Source organism: Lynx rufus, unplaced genomic scaffold (genome assembly GCF_022079265.1).
Source record: "Lynx rufus isolate CCGP_SWC_20201006 ecotype Redwood Valley unplaced genomic scaffold, mLynRuf1.p SCAF_2, whole genome shotgun sequence".
NCBI classification, from domain to species: Eukaryota; Metazoa; Chordata; class Mammalia; order Carnivora; family Felidae; genus Lynx; species Lynx rufus.
In genome coordinates this window covers 112332733-112353322 of record NW_025814834.1, presented here as the reverse complement: position 1 = coordinate 112353322, position 20590 = coordinate 112332733, and the positions used below count along the sequence as shown (strand labels likewise).

Sequence of the window (20590 nt, the reverse complement as noted above, 5' to 3'; positions counted from 1 at the left end):
CCTCTGGCAACCATCAATCTGTTGTTCTCTGTATCTATGGCTGTTTTGTTCTCTGTATCTACGGCTGTATCTATGTTTGTTTATTTGTTCTAGATTCCACACACAGTGACATCATGCAGTATTTGTCTTTCTCTGTCTGACTTATTTCACTTAACATAGTGCCCTAAATGTTTATCCACATTATCCTAAATGACAGGATTTCCATCTCTATGGCTATCGAATAACCCAGTGTGTGTGTGTGTGTGTGTGTGTGTGTGTGTGTGTGTAACATCTATTTATTCATTAATAGACACTTAGGTTGTTCCCATGTTTTGGTTATTGCAAATAGTGCTGTAATGAACATGGTGCAGATATCTCTTCAAGATAATGATCACAATTACTTCAAACTCATACCCAGAAATGTAATTTCTCTGTCATATGTTTGTTTTTTTATTTTTAGTTTTTGATGAAGCCCCATAGTGTTTTTCATGGGGGCTATGTCAATTTAAATTTAAGCCAACAGTGTACAGGGGTTCTCTTGTTTATACATCCTTAATAGCAATTGCTATCTCTTCTTGTCTTTTAGATAATAGCCATTCTAACTGGTATAACGTGATATCTCACTATGACTTTGATTTGCATTACCTAATGATTACTGATGTTGAGCATTTTTCCATGTGTCTGTTGGCCATCTGTATGTTTTCTTTGGAAAAACTGTCTATCAGGTCTTCTGACTGTTTTTTAATTGGATTGTTTGTTTCATATTTTTTTTAATGTTTATTTATTTTTGAGAAAGAATGACAGAGTGTGAGCAGGGGAGGGGCAGAGAGACAGGGAGACACAGAATCCGAAGCAGGCTCCAGGATCTGAGCTATCAGCACAGAGCCTGAAGTGGGGCTTGAACCTATGAACCATAAGGCCATGATCTGAGCTGAAATCTGATGTTTAACTGACTGAGCCACTGACGCACCCCTGTTTCTTTGTTTTTGGTGTTGAGTTGTATGAATTCTTTGTGTATTTTGGATATTAACCCCTTATTAGTTACATCATTTGCCAATATCTTCTTCCATTGAGTAGGTTGCTTATTTGTTTTGTTGATAGTTTCTTTCACTGTTCACAAGCTTTATAGTTTGATGTAGTCTCAAATGTTTAATATTGCTTTTGTTTCTTTCACCTGAGGAGATAATTCCATGAAATGTTGCTAAAGCCAATGTCCAATAAATTACTGCCTGTTCCTTTTAGGAGTTTCATGGTTTCAGGTCTTAAATTTAGGTCCTTTAGCAATTTTGAGTTTATTTTTGTATATGGCCTAAGAAAGTGTTTCAGTTTGGGGGCACCTGGATGGCTCGGTCAGTTAAGCATATGACTTTGGCTCAAGTTATGATCTCACAGCTCGTGGGGTTGAGCCCTGTGTTCGGCTCTGTACTGACAGCTCAGAGCCTGGAGCCTGCTTGGAATTCTGTGCCTCCTTCTCTCTCTGCCCCTCCCCAACTCATGCTCTGTCTCTCAATAATAAACAAACAATAAAACAATGAAAAAGAAAGTGGTTCAGTTTTGTTTTTTCACCCATAACTGTCCTGTTTTCCCAACACAATTTATTGAAGAGACTTTTTCCCATTTTATATTCTTTCCATTTTTGTTGTAGATGAATTGACCATATAAGTATGGCTTTATTTTGAACTCTAAATCTTGTTCTATTGATTTGTGTGTCCATTTTTGTGGCAACACCATGTTGTTTTGATTACTATAGATTTGTAAGGTGGCTTAAAATCTGTAATTGTGATACTGTCATCTCTATTCTTCTTTCTCAAGATTGCTTTGGCTACTGGGGTCTTTGTGATTCCATAAAAATTTTAGGATTATTTATTCTAGTTTTGCAACAGTGACACTGATATTTTGATAGAAATTTCATTAAAACTATAGATTGCTTTGGGGAGTAGAACATTTTAAGCATATTAATGTTCACAATACATAACCATGGATTTGTATCCATTTGTTTGTATCATTTTTAATTTCTTTCATTAATATCTTATAGTTTTCAGAGCACAGGTTTTTCATCCCCTTGGTTAAATTTATTACTAGGCATTTTATTCTTTTTGATGCAATTTTAAATGAGATTTTTAAAAATTACTCTTTCTGCTGGTTTGTTATTAGTATTTAAAAATGCAACAGATTTCTGTATACAAAATTTGTTTTATTACAACTTTATTAACTTTATTTGTTATTTCTAATAGTTTTTTTTTTTAGTCTTTAAGGTTTCTGTACCATCATGTCATATAGAAATACTGACGGTTTTCTTCCTTTCTTTTTTTTTAAATCAATTTGGATATCATTGATTTCCTTTTCTTGTCTGATTGTTTTGACTAGCACTTCCAGTACTATGTTAAATAAAAGTTTTGAATGTGAACATCTTTGTCTTCCTTATTTTAGTAAAATCTTTTAGTTTGTCTCCATTGAGTATGATGTTAGCTGTGGGTTACTCACATAAGGTATTTATTATTTTGAGGTATCTTCCTTCTCAATCCACTTCATTGAGAATTATATCATGAACAGATGTATTTGTCAAATAATTATTCTTCCTCTATTCTGATGATTGTATGGTCTGTATCCTTCATTTTCTTAATATGGTGTATCCCACTGATGGATTTGCAGGTATTGAATCCTTGTATCCCTGGAATAAATCCCACTCAATTGTGGTAAATGATCTTTTTATGTATTATTAAATTCTGTTTGCTAATACTTGGTTGAGGATTTTTTAATCAATGTTCATTAAGGATATTGGTCTGTATTTTTTTTTCTTTCTTTTCCTTTTTTTTTTTTTTTTTTGGTACTGTCTTTGGTCTTCGTATCAGGACAATGTTAGCCTTGTAGAATGTATTTGGAAGCATTTCTCCTGTTTATATATTTTTTGAATAGTTTGAAAAGAATAGGTGTTAACTCTTTAAATTTTTCCTAGAATTCACCTGTGAATCTATCTGGTCCTGGATTTTTGTTTGTTGGGAAGTTTTGGGGTATTGATTCAATGTTTCTTTGTAGTAATCAGTCTGTTCAGATTTTATGTTTCTTTTTATTTTTAATAAAGTTGATTTATTTGAGAGAGTGTGAGTAGGGATGGGCAGAGAGAGAGGGAGAGGGGGAGAATCCCAAGAAAGTTCTGCACTGTCAGTCCAGAGCCTCATGCAGAGCTTGAACTCACAAACCATGAGATTATGACCTAAGGAAAACTCAGGAGTCAGATGCCCAATCAACTCAGCCACCCAGGTGCCCCAATCTCTTCTTGATTTAGAGTTGGAAGATTGCATGTTTCTAGGAAGTTATTAATTTAGTTTTAAGTTTTTATTTACTTCCAGTTACTTAATATATAGTTAGTATTATTTTTCAGGTGTATAATATAGTGATTCAATGCTTCCATACATAATCCAGTGCTTATCACAACAAATTCCTTCCTTGATCCCCATTACTTATTTAACCCATCCCATCACCACCACCTCTCTTCTGGTAATCATCCATTTTTTCTCTATAGTTAAGAGTCTATTTCTTGGTTTGCTTCTCTTCCTTTTTTTCCCTTGCTAATTTATTGTTTCTTAAATTCCACATATGAGTGAAATCATATGGTATTTGTCTTTCTCTGACTTATTTATTTCACTTAGCATAATAGTCTCGAGTTCTGTCCCAAAGCAAATCTACACATTTAATGTAATCCTGATCAAAATACCAACAGCATTTTTCACAGAGCAAATAGTTCTAAAATTCATATGGAACAACCAAAGACCCTAAATAGCCAAAACCACCTTGAGAAAGAAAAGCTGGAATCATCACAATTCTGGACTTCAAGTTATATTACAAAGCTGTAGTAATCAAAACAGTATGCTACCAGCACACAAATAGACACATAGATCAATAGAACAGAATAGAAAACCTAGAAATGAAACCACAACTATATGATCAATTAATCTTTGACAAAGTAGGGAAGAATATCTAGTGGGAAAAGTACAGTATCTTCAACAAATGGTTTTGGGAAAAGTGGACAGCCTCATGCAAAAGAATGAAACTGGACCACTGTCTTACACCATGCACAAAAGCAATTTCAAAATGGACTAAAGACCTAAATTTGAGACAGAAAACAATAAAAATCCTAGAAGATAATACAGGCAGTAACTTCTTTGACATGGGCCATAGCAAATTCTTTCTGGATATGTCTCCTATGTCAAGAGAAACAAAAGGAAAAATAAACTTTTGGGACTGCATCAAAATAAAAAGCTTCTGCATAGTGAAGGAAACACAGCAAAACTAAAAGGCAACCTACTGAATGAGAGAAGATATTTGCAAATGACATATCAGATAAAGGGTTAGTATCCAAAATATATGAAGAACTTACCAAACTCAACATCCCCCCAAAAAGAACAATCCAATTAAAAAATGGACAGAAGAGACATGAATAGACATTTTGTCCAAAGAAGGCATACAGATGGCCAAAAGACACATGAAAAGATGCTCAATATCACTCATCATCAGGAAAATTAAAATCAAAATACAATGATATATCACCTCACACTTGTCAGAATGGCTGAAATAAACAACACAGAAAACAACAGGTACTGATGAGAAAGGAGAACCCTCTTACAGTCTTGGTAGGAATGTAAACTGGTGCAGCCACTCTGGAAAACAGTATGGTTTCCTCAAAAAAGTTAAAAATATGATCAACCAATGGCACTACTAGGTATTTACCCAAAGAATGCCAAAATATTAATTCAAAGGGATATAGACACCCCAATGTTTATAGCAGCATTATCTACAATAATAAAATTATGGAAACAGCCCAAGTTTCCATCAACTGATGAATAAAGATGATGCTTTTTAAAAAAGTTTTCAACTAGAGTTGTAAGTAAATTATGAGGCATCATTTTAATGACTTAGTATTTATCATTACCTGTGAATTTTACACATACATTATATGTCTTTATGATATTAACCAGCATCCTTTTATTTTCTTTTTTTAATGTTTACTTATTTTAAGAGAGAGGAGAGAGACAGAGACAGAGAGAATATGAGTGGGGGAAGGGCAGAGAGGGAGGCAGAATCTAAAACAGCCTCTGTGCTGCCCCAACGTGGGGCTCAATACCATGAACCGTAAGATCATGATCTGAGCCAAAATCAAGAGTTGGAAACTTAACCAACTGAGACACCCAGGCATGGCAACATCCTTTTATTGTCATGTGAAGAATGCCCTTAGCACTTCTTATGAGGCAAATCTAGTTGTGACAAACTCACTCGACTTTTTTATTTAGGAAAATCTTGATCTCACCTTTATTTCTAAAGAACAGATTTTCCAGTATGTTATTCTTTATTGATAGTGTTATTCTTTTAATATTTTGAACATGTTATCTCATTTCTTCTGGCCTGCACAATTTCTATTGAAAAATCTGCCTATAGTCTTATGGGTGGATGGGGGAATGGGTTTTCTTGTATGTGACAGCAGCTTTTCTCCTACTGCTTTCATTTTTTTATTTATTATATTTTTATTTTATTTTATTATTTTTAATATGAAATTTATTGTCAAATTGGTTTCCGTACAACACCCAGTGCTCATCCCAACAGGTGCCCTCCTCAATGCCCATCACCCACTTTCCCCTCCCTCCCACCCACCATCAACCCTCAGTTTATCAGTTGATTCTCAGTTTTTTTTTTAATATGAAATTTATTGACAAATTGGTTTCCATACAACACCCAGTGCTCATCCCAAAAGGTGCCCTCCTCAATACCCATCACCCACCCGCCCCTCCCTCCCACCCCCCATCAACCCTCAGTTTGTTCTCAGTTTTTAACAGTCTCTTATGCTTTGGCTCTCTCCCACTCTAACGTCCTTTTGTTTTTTTTTTTTTTTTCCTTCCCCTCCCCCATGGGTTCCTGTTAAGTTTCTCAGGATCCACATAAGAGTGAAACCATATGGTATCTGTCTTTCTCTGTATGGCTTATTTCACTTAGCATCACACTCTCCAGTTCCATCCACGTTGCTACAAAAGGCCATATTTCATTTTTTCTCATTGCCACATAGTATTCCATTGTGTATATAAACCACAATTTCTTTATCCATTCATCAGTTGATGGACATTTAGGCTCTTTCCATAATTTGGCTATTGTTGAGAGTGCTGCTATGAACATTGGGGTACAAGTGCCCCTATGCATCAGTACTCCTGTATCCCTTGGGTAGATTCCTAGCAGTGCTATTGCTGGGTCATAGGGTAGGTCTATTTTTAATTTTCTGAGGAACCTCCACACTGCTTTCCAGAGCGGCTGCACCAATTTGCATTCCCACCAACAGTGCAAGAGGGTTCCCGTTTCTCCACATCCTCTCCAGCATCTGTAGTCTCCTGATTTGTTCATTTTGGCCACTCTGACTGGCGTGAGGTGATACCTGAGTGTGGTTTTGATTTGTATTTCCCTGATAAGGAGCGACGCTGAACATCTTTTCATGTGCCTGTTGGCCATCTGGATGTCTTCTTTAGAGAAGTGTCTATTCATGTTTTCTGCCCATTTCTTCACTGGGTTATTTGTTTTTCGTGTGTGGAGTTTGGTGAGCTCTTTATAGATTTTAGATACTAGCCCTTTGTCCGATATGTCATTTGCAAATATCTTTTCCCATTCCGTTGGTTGCCTTTTAGTTTTGTTGGTTGTTTCCTTTGCTGTGCAGAAGCTTTGTATCTTCATAAGGTCCCAGTAATTCACTTTTGCTTTTAATTCCCTTGCCTTTGGGGATGTGTCGAGTAAGAGATGTGGCTGAGGTCAGAGAGGTCTTTTCCTGCTTTCTCCTCTAAGGTTTTGATGGTTTCCTGTCTCACATTTAGGTCCTTTATCCATTTTGAGTTTATTTTTGTAAATGGTGTGAGAAAGTGGTCTAGTTTCAACCTTCTGCATGTTGCTGTCCAGTTCTCCCAGCACCATTTGTTAAAGAGGCTGTCTTTTTTCCATTGGATGTTCTTTCCTGCTTTGTCAAAGATGCGTTGGCCATACGTTTGTGGGTCTAGTTCTGGGGTTTCTATTCTATTCCATTGGTCTGTGTGTCTGTTTTTGTGCCAATACCATGCTGTCTTGATGATGACAGCTTTGTAGTAGAGGCTAAAGTCTGGGATTGTGATGCCTCCTGCTTTGGTCTTCTTCAAAATTCCTTTGGCTATTCGGGGCCTTTTGTGGTTCCATATGAATTTTAGGATTGCTTGTTCTAGTTTCGAGAAGAATGCTGGTGCAATTTTGATTGGGATTGCATTGAATGTGTAGATAGCTTTGGGTAGTATTGACATTTTGACAATATTTATTTTTCCAATCCATGAGCAGGGAATGTCTTTCCATTTCTTTAAATCTTCTTCAATTACCTTCATAAGCTTTCTATAGTTTTCAGCATACAGATCCTTTACATCTTTGGTTAGATTTATTCCTAGGTATTTTATGCTTCTTGGTGCAATTGTGAATGGGATAAGTTTCTTTATTTGTCTTTCTGTTGCTTCATTGTTAGTGTATAAGAATGCAACTGATTTCTGTACATTGATTTTGTATCCTGCAACTTTGCTGAATTCATGTATCAGTTCTAGCAGACTTTTGGTGGAGTCTATCGGATTTTCCATGTATAATATCATGTCATCTGCAAAAAGCGAAAGCTTGACTTCATCTTTGCCAATTTTGATGCCTTTGATTTCCTTTTGTTGTCTGATTGCTGATGCTAGAACTTCCAGCACTATGTGAAACAACAACGGTGAGAGTGGGCATCCCTGTCGTGTTCCTGATCTCAGGGAAAAAGCTCTCAGTTTTTCCCCGTTGAGGATGATGTTAGCTGTGGGCTTTTCATAAATGGCTTTTATGATCTTTAAGTATGTTCCTTCTATCCCGACTTTCTCAAGGGTTTTTATTAAGAAAGGGTGCTGGATTTTGTCAAAGGCCTTTTCTGCATCGATTGACAGGATCATATGGTTCTTCTCTTTTTTTTTGTTAATGTGATGTATCACGTTGATTGATTTGCGAATGTTGAACCAGCCCTGCATCCCAGGAATGAATCCCACTTGATCATGGTGAATAATTCTTTTTATATGTTGTTGAATTCGATTTGCTAGTATCTTATTGAGAATTTTGGCATCCATATTCATCAGGGATATTGGCCTGTAGTTCTCTTTTTTTACTGGGTCTCTGTCTGGTTTAGGAATCAAAGTAATACTGGCTTCATAGAATGAGTCTGGAAGTTTTCCTTCCCTTTCTATTTCTTGGAATAGCTTGAGAAGGATAGGTATTATCTCTGCTTTAAACGTCTGGTAGAACTCCCCTGGGAAGCCATCTGCCCCTGGACTCTTATTTGTTGGGAGATTTTTGATAACTGATTCAATTTCTTCGCTGGTTATGGGTCTGTTCAAGCTTTCTATTTCCTCCTGATTGAGTTTTGGAAGAGTGTGGGTGTTCAGGAATTTGTCCATTTCTTCCAGGTTGTCCAATTTGTTGGCATATAATTTTTCATAGTATTCCCTGATAATTGTTTGTATCTCTGAGGGATTGGTTGTAATAATTCCATTTTCATTCATGATTTTATCTATTTGGGTCATCTCCCTTTTCTTTTTGAGAAGCCTGGCTAGAGGTTTGTCAATTTTGTTTATTTTTTCAAAAAACCAACTCTTGGTTTCGTTGATCTGCTCTACAGTTTTTTTAGATTCTATATTGTTTATTTCTGCTCTGATCTTTATTATTTCTCTTCTTCTGCTGGGTTTAGGCTGCCTTTGCTGTTCTGCTTCTAGTTCCTTTAGGTGTGCTGTTAGATTCTGTATTTGGGATTTTTCTTGTTTCTTGAGATAGGCCTGGATTGCAATGTATTTTCCTCTCAGGACTGCCTTCGCTGCGTCCCAAAGCGTTTGGATTGTTGTCTTTTCATTTTCGTTTGTTTCCATATATTTTTTGATTTCTTCTCTAATTGCCTGGTTGACCCACTCATTCGTTAGTAGGGTGTTCTTTAACCTCCATGCTTTTGGAAGTTTTCCAGACTTTTTCCTGTGGTTGATTTCAAGCTTCATAGCATTGTGGTCTGAAAGTATGCATGGTATAATTTCAATTCTTGTAAACTTATGAAGGGCTGTTTTGTGACCCAGTATATGATCTATCTTGGTGAATGTTCCATGTGCACTCGAGAAGAAAGTATATTTTGTTGCTTTGGGATGCAGAGTTCTAAATATATCTGTCAAGTCCATCTGATCCAGTGTCTCATTCAGGGCCCTTGTTTCTTTATTGACCGTGTGTCTAGATGATCTATCCATTTCTGTAAGTGCGGTGTTAAAGTCCCCTGCAATTGCCACATTCTTATCAATAAGGTTGCTTCTGTTTATGAGTAATTGTTTTATATATTTGGGGGCTCCGGTATTCGGCGCATAGACATTTATAATTGTTAGCTCTTCCTGATGGATAGACCCTGTAACTATTATATAATGTCCTTCTTCATCTCTTGTTACAGCCTTTAATTTAAAGTCTAGTTTGTCTGATATAAGTATGGCTACTCCAGCTTTCTTCTGGCTTCCAGTAGCATGATAAATAGTTCTCCATCCCCTCACTCTGAATCTAAAGGTGTCCTCAGGTCTAAAATGAGTCTCCTGTAGACAGCAAATAGATGGGTCTTGTTTTTTTATCCATTCTGATACCCTATGTCTTTTGGTTGGCGCATTTAATCCATTTACATTCAGTGTTATTATAGAAAGATACGGGTTTAGAGTCATTGTGGTGTCTGTATGTTTTATGCTTGTAGTGATGTCTCTGGTACTTTGTCTCACAGGGTCCCCCTTAGGATCTCTTGTAGGGCTGGTTCAGTGGTGAGAAATTCCTTCAGTTTTTGTTTGTTTGGGAAGACCTTTATCTCTCCTTCTATTCTAAATGACAGACTTGCTGGATAAAGGATTCTCGGCTGCATATTTTTGCTGTCTAGCACCCTGAAAATCTCGTGCCAATTCTTTCTGGCCTGCCAAGTTTCAAAAGAGAGATCAGTCACGAGTCTTATAGGTCTCCCTTTATATGTGAGGGCACGTTTACCCCTTGCTGCTTTCAGAATTTTCTCTTTATCCTTGTATTTTGCCAGTTTCACTATGATATGGCGTGCAGAAGATCGATTCAAGTTACGTCTGAAGGGAGTTCTCTGTGCCTCTTGGATTTCAATGCCTTTTTCCTTCCCCAGTTCAGGGAAGTTCTCAGCTATAATTTCTTCAAGTACCCCTTCAGCACCTTTCCCTCTCTCTTCCTCCTCTGGGATACCAATTATGCGTATATTATTTCTTTTTAGTGTATCACTTAGTTCTCTAATTTTCCCCTCATACTCCTGGATTTTTTTATCTCTCTTTTTCTCAGCTTCCTCTTTTTCCATAACTTTATCTTCTAGTTCACCTATTCTCTCCTCTGCCTCTTCCATCCGAGCCGTGGTGGTTTGCATTTTGTTTTGCATTTCCTTTAAAGCGTTTTTCAGCTCCTCGTGACTGTTCCTTAGTCCCCTGATGTCTGTAGCAAGAGATTCTCTGCTGTCCTGTATGCTGTTTTCCAGCCCAGCGATTAATTTTATGACTATTATTCTAAATTCACTTTCTGTTATATTATTTAAATCCTTTTTGATCAGCTCATTAGCTGTTGTTATTTCCTGGAGATTCTTCTGAGGGGAATTCTTCCGCTTGGTCATTTTGGATAGTCCCTGGTGTGGTGAGGGCCTGCAGGGCACTTCCCCTGTGCTGTGGTGTATAACTGGAGTTGGTGGGCGGGGCCGCAGTCCGACCTGATGTCTGCCCCCAGCCCACCGCTGGGGCCACAGTCAGACTGGTGTGTGCCTTCTCTTCCCCTCTCCTAGGGGCGGGATTCACTGTGGGGTGGCGTGGCCCGTCTGGGCTACTTGCACACTGCCAGGCTTGTGATGCTGGGGATCTGGCGTATTAGCTGGGGTGGGAAGGCAAGGTGCACGGCGGCAGGGGGGACAGGCTTAGCTCGCTTCTCCTTAGGTGATCCACTTCAGGAGGGGCCCTGTGGCAGCCGGAGGGAGTCAGATCGCTGCCGGAGGTTTGGCTCCGCAGAAGCACAGAGTTGGGTGTTCGCACGGAGGGAGCAATTTCCCTGGCCGGAACCTGTTCCCTTTGGGATTTTGGCTGGAGGATGGGCGGGGGAGATGGCGCTGGCGAGCGCCTTTGTTCCCCGCCAAACTGAGCTCTGTCGTCCGGGGGCTCCGCAGCTCACCCTCCCTTTGTCCTCCGGCCTTCCCGCTTTCCGAGCAGAGCTGTTAACTTATGACCTCCCAGACGCTAAGTCGCGCTTGCTGTCGGAACACAGTCCGTCAGGCCCCTCCGCTTTTGCAAGCCGGACTTGGGGGCTCTGCTTGGCTGGCGAGCCGCCCCTCCGCCCCGGCTCCCTCCCGCCAGTCCGTGGAGCGCGCACCGCCTCGCCGCCCTTCCTACCCTCTTCCGTGGGCCTCTCGTCTGCACTTGGGTCTGGTGACTCTGTTCTGCTAATCCTCTGGCAGTTTTCTGGGTTATTTAGGCAGGTGTAGGTGGAATCTAAGTGATCAGCAGGACGGGCGGTGAGCTCAGCGTCCTCCTACGCCGCCATCTTCCGATTCTCAGTTTTTAAGAGTCTCTTATGGTTTTCCTCCTTCCCTCTCTATAACTTTTTCCCCCCTTCCCCTCCCCCATGGTCTTCTGTTAAGTTTCTCAGGATCAATTGATCTTTGTATATGACTTTTGTCATTTTAATATAATGCATTCAATGTAGCCAATATATATGTCTAATGGGAATTCTAGAAAGAAAGGAGGAGAATGATGGTGAAAATATTTAAACAGACTAAAATTTGTTTTCATCTGAGAAATGTATGAAACACAGCAGATTTGGGAGTCTTATTAAGAAGCAGAATACAAAATAATTCCTACATACATTATGCTAAATCTGTAGGAAAAACACTGAAGATTTTACAGGAGGCAGAGAGGAAAGCAGATTACCTCAAACTGGTGGAAACTAGACACTCAACAACAGTAAGGGAAGTCAGAAGATGGTGGAATCATATATTCAATATGATGACAAATGTATTCTGCTGGATATTTATTTTCTTTTTCATTCATTCTTTCTAGAATATATATTTCTAGACATATATTACATTGCAACCATTTCTCCTAAATTCTATTTCAGTTTCTGTATTTATTGGTCTCTCTGTGGATTATTTTGCATGATTCTTCACATTCCAATTCCAGTTTGCTAAATAACTCTTTATTTCTAATGTTGTTGAACATTTCCATTGATTCTTTTCAAAATGATTAATTTATTTCCTCAATTTCTATCTTGTTTTCTTTTCATATATGCTAGCTTATTTTTATATTTTCTTATTTTTATTGATATTTTTAATCTTCCACTACATTTATTTTTAAAAGTTTATGAAACCTACTTTTAAATATTATCTTTGTTTATTGCAATTTCTGAATTCTCTCATTCCTGATACCTTTGCCCATTGTTTTTGCTTATTTTGCCATGTACCTTTTTTCTTTAAATGTTTTATCAGTTTTTATTGAAATTTTATATTACATAATACTTTTATGTGTATTTTGTTTTAAATATTTTATTTGTTATTTTTTATTATTGAAGTATAGTTGACATATGATGTTATATCAGTTTCAGATGAATAACATTGTGATTCAAAAATTCTATTCATTACACAATGCTCACTACAACAGTATTTACCATCTGTCACCATACAACATTATTACACCATTACACAAACTAGATAATTATTTCATCTTTTTTGTATTTATATTTATTTATTTGGTATGGTGTCTTTTAATAAACTATTCATCCTCAAACAATAATTTTTTAAAAATTTATTTATTTAAATTAAAGTTAGTTAACACACCATGTAGCATTGCTTTCAAGAGTAAAACCCAGTGATCCATCACTTACATATAACACCCAATGCTCAACCCAACAAGTCCCATCCTCAATGCCCATCACCCGCTTAGCCCATTTCCCTACCTACCTTCCTTCCAGCAACCCTCAGTCTGTTAAGAGTCTCTTACACAGGGGCGTCTGGGTAGCTCAGTGTGTTAAGTGTCGTACTTTGGCTCAGGTAATGATCTCGTGGTCTGTGAGTTTGAACCCTGTGTCCAGCTCTTGGCTGACAGCTTGGAGCCTAGAGTCTGCTTCTGATTCTGTTTCTCCCTCTTTCTCTTCCCCTCTCCACTCATGCTCTGTCTCTCCCTCTTTCTCTCTCAAAAATAAACATTAAAAAACAATTTAAGTCGCTTATGGTTTATCTCTCTCTGTCTCTGTTTTTATCTTATTTTTTTCTTTCTTCCCCTATCTGTTTGTTTCTTAAATTCTACATCTGAGTGAAATCATATGATATTTGCCTTACATTTTTTTAATTTATTTTTTTATTGTGGCTATTCTTTAAAGGCTGATTTTTCCCCCATAGATTCTTCTAAATAAGATTTGTATCATTAGCTTCTCCCAGACCCATGGGGCACTACCAACTTTAGATCACTTTAAACCAAATTTAAGAAGAAGAGAAAGAAAAGAAGAAGGAAGGAAAGAAGGAAAGAAGGAGAGAAAGAAAGAAAGAAAGAAAGAAAGAAAGAAATTGTTATTGTGCTATAATATTTTCTAATTCCTTGAAAATAGGGTAAGAGAAGAAACCAGCAGCACTTCAGCTAGGGTTTAAATCCCAAAGGCTTGGCCTGGAAGATGTGTGACATCATTGTCTTTTGGGTTAAAATCTTACCAGCAAAGCAAGCACATGATAAATAGCATCTCTGTGGAAGAAAGAACCAGAACAAGAAATACCCAGTTTTCAGTCTGAGGTCACAAAGGATATGAAAATCCAGGTTAGGTGAGGATGAAAAGGCAGATGGTGGGAAAAGTGTGCAGCCAGCTGTGGGTCAGAAATTCCTGAGCCAATAAGGACAAAGCTAGCAAGGAATACAGGCCTCCTAATACTAACACTACTGCTTCTAAACACCACAATGCCCCATATTATTGAGAATGGTGGAAAATACAAGTTTTCTATATCATACTACATAATTTCTAAAAACCTTCATTCTGCAAAATCACACATGTAGAGGGGAAGATGTATTCAGCCAAACCACTGAAAACCTATGCTATTTTTAAGCAGACCTACAAAAAATAACATCAGTCTGAATTAAAACACTAACCTCATTTTAAAAATATTAACAAACTGAGGGTTGATGGGGGGTGGGAGGGAGGGAGTGTGGGTGATGGGTATTGAGGAGGGCACCTTTTGGGATGAGCACTGGGTGTTGTATGGAAACCAATTTGACAATAAATTTCATATATTGAAAAAAAAAGAATTGGATGTTAAGAAACATTCTATCCCTCCTTTTGGAAAGCATCCAATTAACACACCATCCAGAGTGGGGGAAAATGGGGGGGTGTTAGCAGGAAATATTTTCTTTGATTTATTTTAAAACCTTCATTCAATTTGTAACGTTTAATAAAAGCAGATATTGACTAGAAAAAAAAATAAAGATATATTAACTCTCTAATGAAAAGAAGAACTACAATCAATAAAAACTTAACCTGAAAAGAGCACATTGATGGAAGCAGGTATAAGGAACAGTAAAGGCTGTGGAGTAATGGAAATAAAGGCAAAGTGATATCCTCATTATCAGGAGATTCAGATGGCAAAGCGCTGCTGGTTTTGTACACTGTGAAGCCATCCAGAGGTGGGTGACGCTGGCTCCTGTGTTAGATTCTGAGAGCACTACGTGTAAAACTAAGACAAAGCACAGGGCCAAAGCCAGCTAGAAGGGGTACTTCAGGTGGCTAGTCTGTAAGCATGTGTTCCTCCCCACCCCCAGCTGGCTACACCCACATTTCTGAATGTCCTTAATGCTCAACTGCTATTAGTTGATGGTACAAAACAATTAAGGGCTCAGGAAAATCACATGTGAACTAAAGCAACTCTGCTTATACTGACATCTTTTCTTATTTACTATTCATATGTGAGCTTATTTCCTATGCAGAAAGACATTCTGTAGCAGAACAAATAGTACATAATTAAATACCCAAGCCCTATGCTTTTCTAAGTAGATCTCATTAAAATTCGGCTTTGAAATAAAAGAGAAGGAGTTAATTTACTTACAGCAAATGGATATAAATCTTTTTGTTCACAGAATACTCAGTACATATCGTTATTTCTATCTTATAAACTTAACACATTTATTTATAACATTTCTTATCTTTCTCCTTTCCCAAATCTGAACTTCTTGAATGTCGGGCCATGTCATGTTACATTCTTCCTGGTGTCACCCTACTTCCCACAGGGCCAAGCAAAAGTGCTTAATAAACTGCTTTCAGAATAAGCACATATGTGATTAACTGAATGGGCAACTTGTGTCCCTTCTGAAACGAGCTTCTGTGTGGTGTGGTAGTGTAGAGAGTGCAGGTGTCTCCTTACAGAGTGTAATTCCACAGACACCCTTATTTTTAGAGCACCTACTATGTGACATGTGGTAATGTAGACACCACTATTTATAATTCCCACCATGGATGTTCAAGTTATAAAGGAGGAAATCGAGGCTTAAGGAGAAGCCAAGTGAACCCCTCTGATGTCTGCTGTCCACAAAGCCTCACAGGCTTTATTCTTGACCTGGAATAATTCCTAAAATATCTTTAGTTTCTCTGCCAGTGATCAAAAATGACTTAAAATGGGGACACAAATATTTTAAAGAGTGAGACATGACCATATAGTGAAAAGAAAACAAAATTGCAAAGAAAAAACGGTTTGAATTCCAGGCATTCTTCCAAATATACTCCTCTCAGACTTATTTATGAGATAACCAAGAAGAAACCATGAAAGGAAATAATAATAATATCCCTTCAGAGCAGAAATCTAAACAAATTTACATATACATGTAAATTTATACATGTATACATATGCATTTACATATGTATAATTTATATGCATATTATCTCAGTATGAATACGTGTATGTAAACACATTGTGCAGTATATGCATATATATGCTATATATATATATATACACATATGGTTATATATGTAAATGAATATGTTATATGTATATAATATGTATGTAAATTTTTGTAGTATTTATGAGGAGGATATTATTGTTTCTTTTCCATGGGTTCCTCTTGCTTATTCCCATAAATAAGTTCTTAGGCCAAAATTCACCCCCAAACCTCTCTACCCATGAGGAAATGCTCTTTGAGTTCCACTACAATGTCTCCCTGTGGGCATATGCTGTGCCACCACTCCCATGAGCATCCCAGTGCTGCGTTGCTGCGTCCTGGCACATGTCTGGCTCCCATGTTTTCTCTAGAAAATATAATCAATATCTCTGACAACAATCACACTAGGTAGCAGAGAAGTGGAAACAAATTGGCTCTATAGGGACTCATTTGATCCTTTTTCATGATTTCCCAATTGAATCACAGTAGTAACTCAAGCATTTTTTGACTTGTATGTTTGTTTTTCAATTAAGAATCCTAAATAGTAAGACTCACTGGTGATTATGTGTTTGTTTAAAGCAATGTTCAAAAGTAATACCATGCTAGAATTAGCAAATCATAAACTCTAATACAAATCTAAATTGACAACATGTGAAGAGAAATGAAAAGTGAGAGATGGGTTCATGAACAGCACTATAGATTTCCTTTCTTGAAACAGTTTGACATTGTTCAATTAGAAAAAAGGTAGGCTCTTCCACCTGTTATTAACAGTTCTCAGCTGAATTGATGATGTTGAGTTATTCTCAGTGACATTTTGTAGAGCTTTGGTGACAGCCTGAAAACACTACAATGTTGCCTACTGAACAAGGCACTAATGTTGTAAACAAATACCAAAGTTACAGCATTTTCTTATAGAATATTCTGACTTCCCAAGTCCTTTCTCACCCTGACCTGGGGATGAAATGTGAATCATAGATAAACAGGGATACAAATCTGTCAGAAGATTGACTGCTGATTCTGAGGTCCAGAAGGAAACTAGACATGCAGACATGCCACATCTAGACCACTTACATGGGATATGTGCACTGCCCACATAAGGTTCCAGACTTGCCAACCTTGCTTCACACCTACTTGTTTCACACTTCCAGATATAATTCTCCCTCTTTCCTTTCAATTCCAGTAGTGACCCACCTTCTCTCTCACCTTCAATCATTTCTTTACACACACTCTTTCTTATGCCTGGGATTATCTCCATGTACACTTTTCTTTACAACCTTCACAACAGTAACCTTCTTTATGGAAGTTGTCACTCCCTCTGAAGTTTATTTCTGGCCCCTAATCTGTATGTTCAGCATTTCTCCTATAGTGTCCCAGTGTCCTGTCTTGTTTTTAACTCTATGCCATTAGTATTCATTCCCAAGGGCTCCTGTAACAAAATACCACAAACTTGGTGGCTTGGAAGAACAGAAATCTATTCTAACATTTCTGGAGGCTTAAAGTCCAAAATCAAGGTGTTGATTGGACCATTCTCCTTCTGAAATCTCTAGGGAGGAGAGGATTCTTTCTTGTATCTTCCAAGTTCTGGTAGCTGATGCATTTCTTGCCTTATAGACACATCACTCCAATCTTTGCCTCCATCATCACATGGTGTTCTCCATTGTGTCCTCACATTGTCTTCCCTATGTGTATGTCTTTGTGTCCAAACTTCCTTTTTCTTATAAGGACACCAGTCATTGGGTTAGGACCCACTCTAATCCAGTAAGACTACATCTTAACTTGCTTATATCTGCAAAGACTCTATTTCCAAATAAGGTTCTATTCTCAGGTTCTGAGTAGACATGAATATTGGGGTTACAGTATTCAATCCAGTACACTAGCAATTATATTTCCCAATTCACATGTGCTTCTTTACCAAACAATACTCTCTGCTAGGGTGATATTGGGGTTTATTATGTTTACTATTGTAACCAGTGTATTTACAATTCTTGATACATCCTATGTGCTTAGTTGATAGCGACTGAATGAATAAATAAATGGATCCCAATCCAAAGCAATGTCCCTAAAAGGGAAGGTGCCATACTGGACATTGAGACTAATAATTCAGTGATTGTAGTGAGAAGACCTAAATGCAAACCCTAAGTCCATCAGGGGTGGACCAGCACAGGGAGATGTAGCAACAACCAGAGCTCAGGTGAGAATTGGATCAAAATGGAAATACCTGAGTATGCAGCAACGACGTAGCTCAACAAGGCATGGGCTGTTCAGCCCTGCACATCCTAAAGAAAGGTCTATTCAGAACTATCCCTTGACCACTTTGACAGTTTCCCTGGTTGGGAATACTTCACATATATGGTCACATATCATTGCTGGGATAACTAAGTATGTTCCTGTGCAATTCCACTGAGAAAAGCTTAGAACCTTGGGTTTGGTTTCTTCTGGAATTTGCCCATGTACATTTCCTCTTTGTGGATTTTAACTTGTTTCCTTTCACTCTAAATAATAAAAAATAAAGAAAATAATAAAAATAACCATGAATAACCATAGGGTTTCTCAGTCCTATAAATTTAAGCAAATTATGGGGCCTGGGGATGATCCTAGGGACTTCCAACACAATAATAGCTAAGGCACAATAATATACCTGAGACGGATAATTATAAAGGACAAGACGCTTGATGCATAGTAGCTGCTCAATGAAGTATTAGTTGAATAAGTGAATGTCTGTGGTGCATTCATAGGTCATCTCTCTTGATATTGGGGGTGGCTCAAAGTTTTCTCAGGCTGATATCAAAGTCTGGGCTCAGGGGTACCCTGCCCCTGCCTTCCTCTAGGCTGAAAAGCCATCTCTGTATGTTTCCTTTCCTGTGCCTCCTCTCTTAAAAACTGTATCTCACACCTTCAAGCTTCTTGAGAACAGGAGCCATGGCACCTCTGATGGATCCCACTAGTGTTGCATTTAGCACAGAGTGGAATGCAGAGGCAAGCCAAAGTGCTGACCCAAGATCTGCCTGCCCTCTGATCTGTTGTACTTTTCCCCTGATTTATCTCTATCAGGGTGGGTGGCCCATGGTGAAGAAACAGCCAGGGAAAGGAAGACAAGAGAGTGTGTCTGCTATCTACCTTGACTGGGTGGTGCCTTCGGCAGAAGTAGCTTCAGCTCTTGAGGTGACGCTGACCACTGGGCACTGGCAGCATGCCTCCTTCTTTCTTCCTTCAGGCTAGCAGTGGAGGCAATTCCATGCTTTGCAAATCTCTGGGTTGCCTTGCCTCTGGTTACAGGAGCTTCAGAACTCAGAGTGATTCTCTTTTCCTGTTGGGCATGCACTGATATGCATCTATCTTTAGGCCCAGAGCATCTCTGGGTTTCCCAGTACATAGGCTATAGGTAGCAGGTAATCAGCAGGGTCAGGGTTCCTGAGCAGATTATTCAAGAAAGGGAGTGTGTGATCAGTCTGAGGCAGATTTCAAACCACAGACAATATGAGCGTGGCCAAGGGCATTTTTTTGTTAATTCATATCACTTTAATGACTATTGCTAAACATTCCAGGCATAAGCAGAGACATAGAAATATAAAGGTACAAGGAGAATTTGAGAACCTCGGTTATGTGTGGTGGCGGTGATCTATCACAACTTAACTAAGCTGGAAATTCATCTCCCAGGTTTTATTTCCAGTGTGATTTCCAGTTATAATTGGCCTCAAGGGATATTTTGCTGCCATATTTTTATGCTCTATAGATAGGGGCTGGGTGTGCAGTTCACGTATGCTATCACTCAATTCCTGGCTCACCTGGTTGGCATGGGGCAGCATTGAGACCCATATTACACATCCGGTTCCTAGTGGGCCTCTTCCTTCAGCTTCTCCAAGCTGAAGGGACAACTCCATGGCAAAGGGAGACAGTTTTTCCTGCATGTGACCTATGGCATTAAGATTGGAGGTGGTATAGTCAGACATGTATTCCAGTGTGTTCTTCCTGATTTAGTTGTCTTTAACCCTTGACCTTGTCTATACCCAATTTCTTGTTTTTCCACCACTGCCCTGACTGGCTGACACATAAGTGGGTAGCCTTAGGCTCAATACCTGATGCAAAAGCAGTAACCTCCTCAGACTACCCCACCAGTTCTCCTCCTTATAACAAATTCCTCATTCTACATTGCATGTCATTATTTTTGCTTCTTTGATGGACACCTATCTGGTACAGAATGGATAATTGTTTAATTGGGCAAAAGTAGAGGATGTATGCATAGAAAAAAGAGGAATTAATCAGATCTAGGCCCAGGATAGTCATGTCTACATATTTTCTCAGCTGTCCAGGGTTCTGCATCATGAAGACCATAATAACATCGACTCACATTTTCTTTCATGCTCTGATCCAGAACACAAGTCTGCTTCTCCAGAGAGTCCCCTGGGAGTGTCAGCTTCCAGGGCTGCAGCAGCATCAGGAGGGGCTATTATTTATGACTGACCTACTGCTTAAACAGAGTTCAGAGGATGGAATCACAATTGAAGAAAGGCTATCACAGAATCAGAGCCCTCAGCCCATAAGTTCTACTTAAGCTCAGAAATAACTTGGAGCCCAACAGGGACCTATAATTGATGAGTTCTGTCAGCCAGCATGTTTTCCCACTGAAAATGAGCTCCATGTGGAAAGGTTGATTT

At 38.5% G+C, this 20590-nt stretch overlaps 1 pseudogene; it reads right to left on the bottom strand.

The window, feature by feature from the left end:
* The window catches only part of LOC124514239 (heat shock cognate 71 kDa protein-like), a 187880-nt pseudogene extending 167995 nt beyond the window's left edge, over positions 1 to 19885 (bottom strand).
* Positions 19886 to 20590: the final 705 nt, after the last annotated feature.